The sequence below is a fragment of the Myotis brandtii genome, unplaced genomic scaffold, assembly GCF_000412655.1.
Source record: "Myotis brandtii unplaced genomic scaffold, ASM41265v1 scaffold621, whole genome shotgun sequence".
In the NCBI taxonomy this organism is placed as follows: Eukaryota; Metazoa; Chordata; class Mammalia; order Chiroptera; family Vespertilionidae; genus Myotis; species Myotis brandtii.
In genome coordinates this window covers 11,670-19,292 of record NW_005370372.1, presented here as the reverse complement: position 1 = coordinate 19,292, position 7,623 = coordinate 11,670, and positions in this window count along the sequence as shown.

The window sequence follows — 7,623 nt, the reverse complement described above, 5'->3', positions numbered from 1 at the left end:
GTCACGACCACAAGCTTTTTATAATATAGGATAATCTTAACTCCCAAGAAAAGGTGTCTCATATACTTCACATGTAGTATATAACTACATTATAATTTGATTTCTTCTCTCCTGACATTTCTGCTATTGTTATCACATGTTTTTTTCTACATTTATAAGTTTAAAAAGATCACATTCATTTTCCTATCTTTGCTTTAAACAGTCATCTAATTTTTAAAGTTAATAAATTAAACTATCTGTTATATTTACAGACATAGTTACCATTCTTGGTACTCTTTATTCCCTCGAGTGAAAGTTTTCTTTTTCAATCTTTATTGTTGAAAGTATTACAGATGCTCCCTTTTCCCCCCCATTGACCCCTTCCATCCTGCACATTGACCCCTTTCACCACACTACTGCCTGTGTCCATGGGTTATGCATATATGCATATAAGTATATAATTTCCCCAGTTAATCTCTCCTCACCCACCCACCCAACCCCGCCTTCCCTCTGAGATTCCACAGTCTGTTGCATTCTTCTATGTCTCTGGATCTATTTTGTTCATCAGTCTATTTTGTTCATTTGATTCCACATGTGAGTGAGATCATGTGATACTTGTCTTACTCTGACTGGCTTATTTCACTTAGCATAACACTCTCCAGGTCCATCCATGCTGTTGCAAATGGTAAGAGTTCTTGTTTTTTACAGCTATGTAGTATTCCATTGTGTAAATGTACCACAACTCTTTTATCCCCTCATCTGCTGATATTTTAAATTTACATGTGAGTGTCAAGATCTCTTCATGTGAAATAAATATATATCAACCATAAAAGATCTTACTTAAAAGTTCATGATGTATTGGTTTTTTTCTTAGGTCTGCTGTGACAAAATACCACAATCTGGGATGGCTTAAACACAGAAATGTATTATCCCACAGCTCTGGAGGTTAGACATTTCAAATTAAGGTGTCAACAGGGTTTATTCCTCCTAAAGGGATTGAAGGACCATCTGTTCCCTCCATTGCGCTTGGCTTCTGGTGACAGCCAGCAACCCTTAGAGTTCCTCAGCTTGTAGATGCATCACACCAATCCCTGCTTCTCTCTTCACATGGCAGACTTCCTGTGTGTGTCTGTCTCCCCATGGTGTCCTCCTCATATGTGTGTCTGTGTTGTCCACATTTCCCCTTTATTACAAGGGCACCAGTCATTAATTAAGGATTCCCTTTCTCTGATATGATCTCAACTGACCTGTGCTAATTACATTTGCAAACAATCCTATCTATATATATAAAAGGCTAAGCGACCGTCTCACTGTCCAACTGGCTGGTAGGTATGACATGCACTGACCACCAGGGGGCAGATGCTCAAAATGGGAGCTGCCGAGCAGCAGTGACTTGGCAGCAGTGGTTCTTGGGTGACACACCCTGGAACCAGAGAGGAGGGAGTCCGATTGCAGGGCCACGTGATTCCACCTTCGGCCAAGGGTTATGTTGTTGCTGGGACACTGTCAGCCCCGAATCTGGTTTACTGCACACTTGCATTTGCATTCCACACCCTGTACAACAGCAACTTTGCAGAGTGCCTTCTCACACTCCGGGACCCCTCGGGGGTTGGAGAGCAGCCAGTTTTGGCCCATTCTCTGCAGGCCAGGCTGAGGGACCCCACCTGCCAGAGGGACCCCGCTCACTCCACAGAAGCCCTTCAAGCCACGGTGCTGCCCCAGATGTGGCCGATCAGGGAGGAACCAGGGGAGGTTGGCTCCAGGGCATGTCTGACCCTTTTCACCCAGTCCCGCCCCGCCAGCCACCTTCTAATTAATTTTCTTTCAATGTGCACAAATCCGTGCACCAGGCTACTAGTTTCCAAATAAGATCACATTCAGAGGTACTAGATGTTAGGACTTTAAGATATCTTTCGGGAAAGGCACACTTTAATCCTTAACATATAGGAGTTACTTAAATATGTTGGTCATGTAAGACAGGGCCTGATGGTATTTACCAGTCTTTGATTCACCTTTCCTTTTACCACACATGGTTAGATGATACTTTGTAGGAACTTTGCACGAGAGTGAGGCCATGTGATCATTTCTTACCCATGGAATATGAACAGAAGTGATTGAAGTGATTTATAATATATGCAGTTAAGGGGCCAGATGCTCCCTCCCTTTCCTCCTACTTTCTCTCATCACCAATAGCTCTGCTGTTAAGACACTAAACATCTAGTAAATAACTTTACTGGCAGAGATATTTCAGAGATAGAGCCCAAATTTTGGAGTAACTCTGCAAACTGCTTCTTCTGCTATCTCTACTTGTATTGGGATATTATTTGACTAAGAAAACAACTTTTATTATGTAATATTTATAAGACTTAAAAATTATTTATTTAACAATTAGAAAAAAAACTTTAAGTGGATGCTATGGTTGATAAGAAACTTATGACAGTGGCCTGGAATGAGGGATCCAGTCATGTAGCCATAAAACCCTAAATCAAAATGTCACCTACAACAACTTGGAAAGCAAAATATAGCCTTATTTAGCTTGTGTCTTTGCTCAATGGCTCCTAGATGCTTCCTTTGACAGTACATTACCAGAAAAAAAAAAAAAAGAGAGACTAGAAAGTAATTGGCCAGTTTGTGAGCAAAAATAAAAGGAATAGAGAAAGTCCATAAATTTTAAACTTTTCAGAGTCTTAAAAGCCAAGTACTTTTCTCCACCCAAAAATGATATATAGGGATTAAAAAGAAACAAAACAAAAAAATAAAGATCCAGTGAGAATCCTCAGTTGAACTGTGTGACTTGGTCTTGAAGTAACTATCACATGAAGGCTGTTACTTCACATGCAATCACTTTGCTCCAGGTGGGCCCTAATGGCCCAGATTTAGTTAAGGAAAAACAAGTAAAGAAATAAATCATATTTGAAATCTATGTCTAAAAAAGAACTTTGGGAGTGGTTCCTGGCACATAGTGCTAACTGGGAACGAATAGATGAAAAGTATAAAGGTTTTAAAGATAGTTGGTATGCCAAAGAAACATTGAATTTGGAATTTTAAAAAGTCCTGTAGCTGTTAAGAGAGTCATAAAATGATATTCACATTAAATCCTAGATATGCCAAAGGAATTTGATCCTCAGTGAGTGGGAAAACTTTTAAAAAATATTCTGTGAGTAGTTAGAATGAGATTTGCTATAGGCTAAGAGTTTTTCTACTTGCTAGAAGAACATTGTTGAAAGCATTGCTCATGAAGATAATCTAGACCAGAAGAGCCTGTTGTAAATTCCTTTTAAAGCCCCACTTCACACAAAATAAAAATTTAAAAATCCTTTATTTTCCAAATTTTTTATTAAAAAAAGAAAGTGCTTAATTAAATTAATAATTACTTGTCTTAGTAATTTACTTAAGTAATTAACTTTTTTTTTCTTTGTCTTCATGGATCCTTATGTTTTAACAGTGAGTTTTATTGCAATTTGCTTAAACTAATTTCTGGAAGTATATCTGATATAAATTATAATGAATGAATGATGAATTTGCTGTGAGAATTGACTTCAGATTATAATGGCTACTACCACTCCTTATTTTTTTTCTAAAGTGTATGAAGTGAGTACCTGGGTGTTTTATGTATATGTGATGAGAGAGATTTATTGGCAGAACCAAGATTAGAGTAGGAGAAAATCTATTGCTGAAGAAAATGTTGTTTTATGCTGCCATTGTTAGAGGGCTGAATATTTCTTGACTCTAGGCAATTCCATCTATCTGTATGCTTGTGTTTAGATCTCACTGCTATATTCACATCACATAACATAGAAATCATATTAAATATCCCCTTTATGCCTTGGCTCGGTGGATAGAGCGTCAGTCCCCGGACTGAAGGGTCATGGGTTCAATTCTGGTCAAGGGCATATATTTGGGTTGCAGGCTCAATCCCCGGCCCTGGTCTGGGCGTGTGTGGGAGGCAACCAATGGATGTGTCTCTCTCACAACGTTTCTCTCTCTCCCCCTCCCTTCCACTCTAAAATAATCACTGGAAAAATACCTTCTGGTGAAGATTAACGAATATATAGACTGTAGTCATGACTCAGGTTTGTTTCATGTATGCCTTTGAAATTTATATCTTGCAATAGTAAAGAAATATGAAGAAAATGACACCAAGACATAACATAGAAATCATATTAAATATCCCCTTTATGCCTTGGCTCGGTGGATAGAGCGTCAGTCCCCGGACTGAAGGGTCATGGGTTCAATTCTGGTCAAGGGCATATATTTGGGTTGCAGGCTCAATCCCCGGCCCTGGTCTGGGCGTGTGTGGGAGGCAACCAATGGATGTGTCTCTCTCACAACGTTTCTCTCTCTCCCCCTCCCTTCCACTCTAAAATAATCACTGGAAAAATACCTTCTGGTGAAGATTAACGAATATATAGACTGTAGTCATGACTCAGGTTTGTTTCATGTATGCCTTTGAAATTTATATCTTGCAATAGTAAAGAAATATGAAGAAAATGGGACACCAAGAACATATTGATAGTGACTAAAAGAGAAAACTATGACACACTCAGAAGTTAAATACTTAAGAAGTTAAATTCACAAATTAGTGCTGGGGATATAGAGCTGTTGTGATGTAGATTGAGGACAATATAGCACTTTGAGTGTTCAGGGGAAAAAATGAGTGCATTATTTTCAGAAGTGTGTTCTATGAAAGCAAGTTCCAGGGTTAAATAGGTTATGTACTAGACTAAAAATAAATTCTGCAGGTTTCTTAAAGATATCCCTTAATGTGCTGATATACATTGTGAGCCAAAAAACTGTATGGCAGGGACATGTTGGAGTATAATATGCAGAGTTGTCATACCTTTGGCAATGAAACTCATATTAATGTAGCCTTTCTTCGCCCCAATGTTCCAAGAATTGCATTTAGAAAAATGATTGATTCTAGAAATTAAGCAGCAATTACAGGAACGTCTATGTGATGCTATCAATGTAAAGTAGTATTAACAGTGATAATCAAACATAATATACCCCATTTGAAATATCTTCCTGACTTTGCAGTGAATGTATCTGATGCAACAAGTATATATTACTAATTATGCTTTGGATATCTTAATTTCATTCTTCAATCTTAGTTTTCTTTTTCTGACCACAACCACAACATTGTCCCACTTATTTTAACAATATATGCTTGTATTTAAAATAAAGAGGCATCACTGGCATGGCTCAGTGGTTGAGCATCAACTTATGAACCAGGAGGTCACAGTTCAATTCCCAGTCAGGGCACATGCCCAGATTGCAGGCTTGAGACCCAGTGTGGGGTGTGCAAAAGGTAGCCGATCAATGATTCTCATCATTTAATGCCGGGGGTCTTTCCCAGCGTCTAGAAGGGTTCAGGAATCTGGAGAAGGCTCTGCATGTAAATTAATAAAGAGACTAGAAATATAATATAAATTTTTAATCCATGGGGGAGCCAGAGGAGGGTTTAGCTTCAGTAACCAAGTTCTCTGAATCTCTGGACCCCTTGCTCTTTATTAACACAAATTGTCCTAAGGCAAAGCTGATATACATATCAAAGGCAAGGTTTAGTATACAGTAGGCATTGTCAATTTTGGGGAACTGCCTTTGGCTGTTCAGGTGTTTGGCCAGCAGGAGGCAATAACATGTAGATTAAATGCCCTCAGCTGTCTGATAACAGGCAATAATATATGCAGATCTTCAGGTTTGGGGAAATGCCTTGGGCCACTCCAGTAGGCAACAATATGTATTCAGCCCTGCTGAATATAGTAGCCCATCAACCTTTTGAGGACTTCTTGCATTTATTATGACATGCTGGAATTATCTCTCACTCTCGTTTCCTTTCTGAAATCAATACAAATATATTAAAAAAATAAAGAGATGCCCAACTGGCATGGCTCAGTGGTTGAGAGTCAGCCTATGAACCAGGAGGTCACAGTTCAATTCTTAATCAGGGCACATGCCTGGGTTGCAGGCTCGATCCCCAGTGAGAGGTGTGCAGGAGGCAGCCAATCAATGATTCTTTCTCACTATTGGTGATTCTATCTCTCTCTCCCTCTCCTTTCTTCTCTGAAATCAATAAAAATATATTTAAAAAAAAGAGGCATCTCAGCAATAAGTCAAGTACCTTGTACTGCCCTGCAATATTTGCAGAAGTGAGTGGTATGCCTCAGACTTATACAGATGCAAAGCACAGAAAGCGGCTGTACCTTGGAGACAGTTACATTTGTGTTGGATGTGTACTTACAATATTCTAATATGATTTGCCATACAGATATCCAGATATTGACCATGCTGTTTATTTCTCTGGATAATAAAAATGGCTAGATATAGAAAGGTAACTTATAGCAAGAGGCCAGGTAATTGGAAATGTGTCAGAAGTGGTGTATTTGAAAGAACACTTGACAAGCCCATTAATTTCAGCACTTTTGGGTGAGTCATTTAATTTCTATAGGTTTGAGTAATAGGAAATGAAAGGGCGAGGGCTATGCCCTCCATCTTGCCCCAGGGTAAGGGCTAGGCCCTCCATCTTGCCCCAGGGTAAGGGCTAGGCCCTCCATCTTGCCCCAGGGTAAGGGCTAGGCCCTCCATCTTGCCCCAGGGTAAGGGCTAGGCCCTCCATCTTGCCCCAGGGTAAGGGCTAGGCCCTCCATCTTGCCCCAGGGTAAGGGCTAGGCCCTCCATCTTGCCCCAGGGTAAGGGCTAGGCCCTCCATCTTGCCCCAGGGTAAGGGCTAGGCCCTCCATCTTGCCCCAGGGTAAGGGCTAGGCCCTCCATCTTGCCCCAGGGTAAGGGCTAGGCCCTCCATCTTGCCCCAGGGTAAGGGCTAGGCCCTCCATCTTGCCCCAGGGTAAGGGCTAGGCCCTCCATCTTGCCCCAGGGTAAGGGCTAGGCCCTCCATCTTGCCCCAGGGTAAGGGCTAGGCCCTCCATCTTGCCCCAGGGTAAGGGCTAGGCCCTCCATCTTGCCCCAGGGTAAGGGCTAGGCCCTCCATCTTGCCCCAGGGTAAGGGCTAGGCCCTCCATCTTGCCCCAGGGTAAGGGCTAGGCCCTCCATCTTGCCCCAGGGTAAGGGCTAGGCCCTCCATCTTGCCCCAGGGTAAGGGCTAGGCCCTCCATCTTGCCCCAGGGTAAGGGCTAGGCCCTCCATCTTGCCCCAGGGTAAGGGCTAGGCCCTCCATCTTGCCCCAGGGTAAGGGCTAGGCCCTCCATCTTGCCCCAGGGTAAGGGCTAGGCCCTCCATCTTGCCCCAGGGTAAGGGCTAGGCCCTCCATCTTGCCCCAGGGTAAGGGCTAGGCCCTCCATCTTGCCCCAGGGTAAGGGCTAGGCCCTCCATCTTGCCCCAGGGTAAGGGCTAGGCCCTCCATCTTGCCCCAGGGTAAGGGCTACGCCCTCCATCTTGCCCCAGGGTAAGTGCTCCATCTTACCTTGGCCATGTGCTTGGCAAGGGAGCTTCTTCCAGGAAGTCTAAGCCTCTGCTAGCCACACCCAGGAACAAGACACTGACTTGCGCCTGGCCAATCGGCAAGGCCACAGCCCTTTCTCCTCCCCTTACTCCAACCCCCTATAAAACCCCTCTCCACACAGAGTTCTCTCTCTCTCTGCTTCCTGTCGCTGCGTCGGCAAGGTGGGGGAGCCGAGCTAGCTCGAA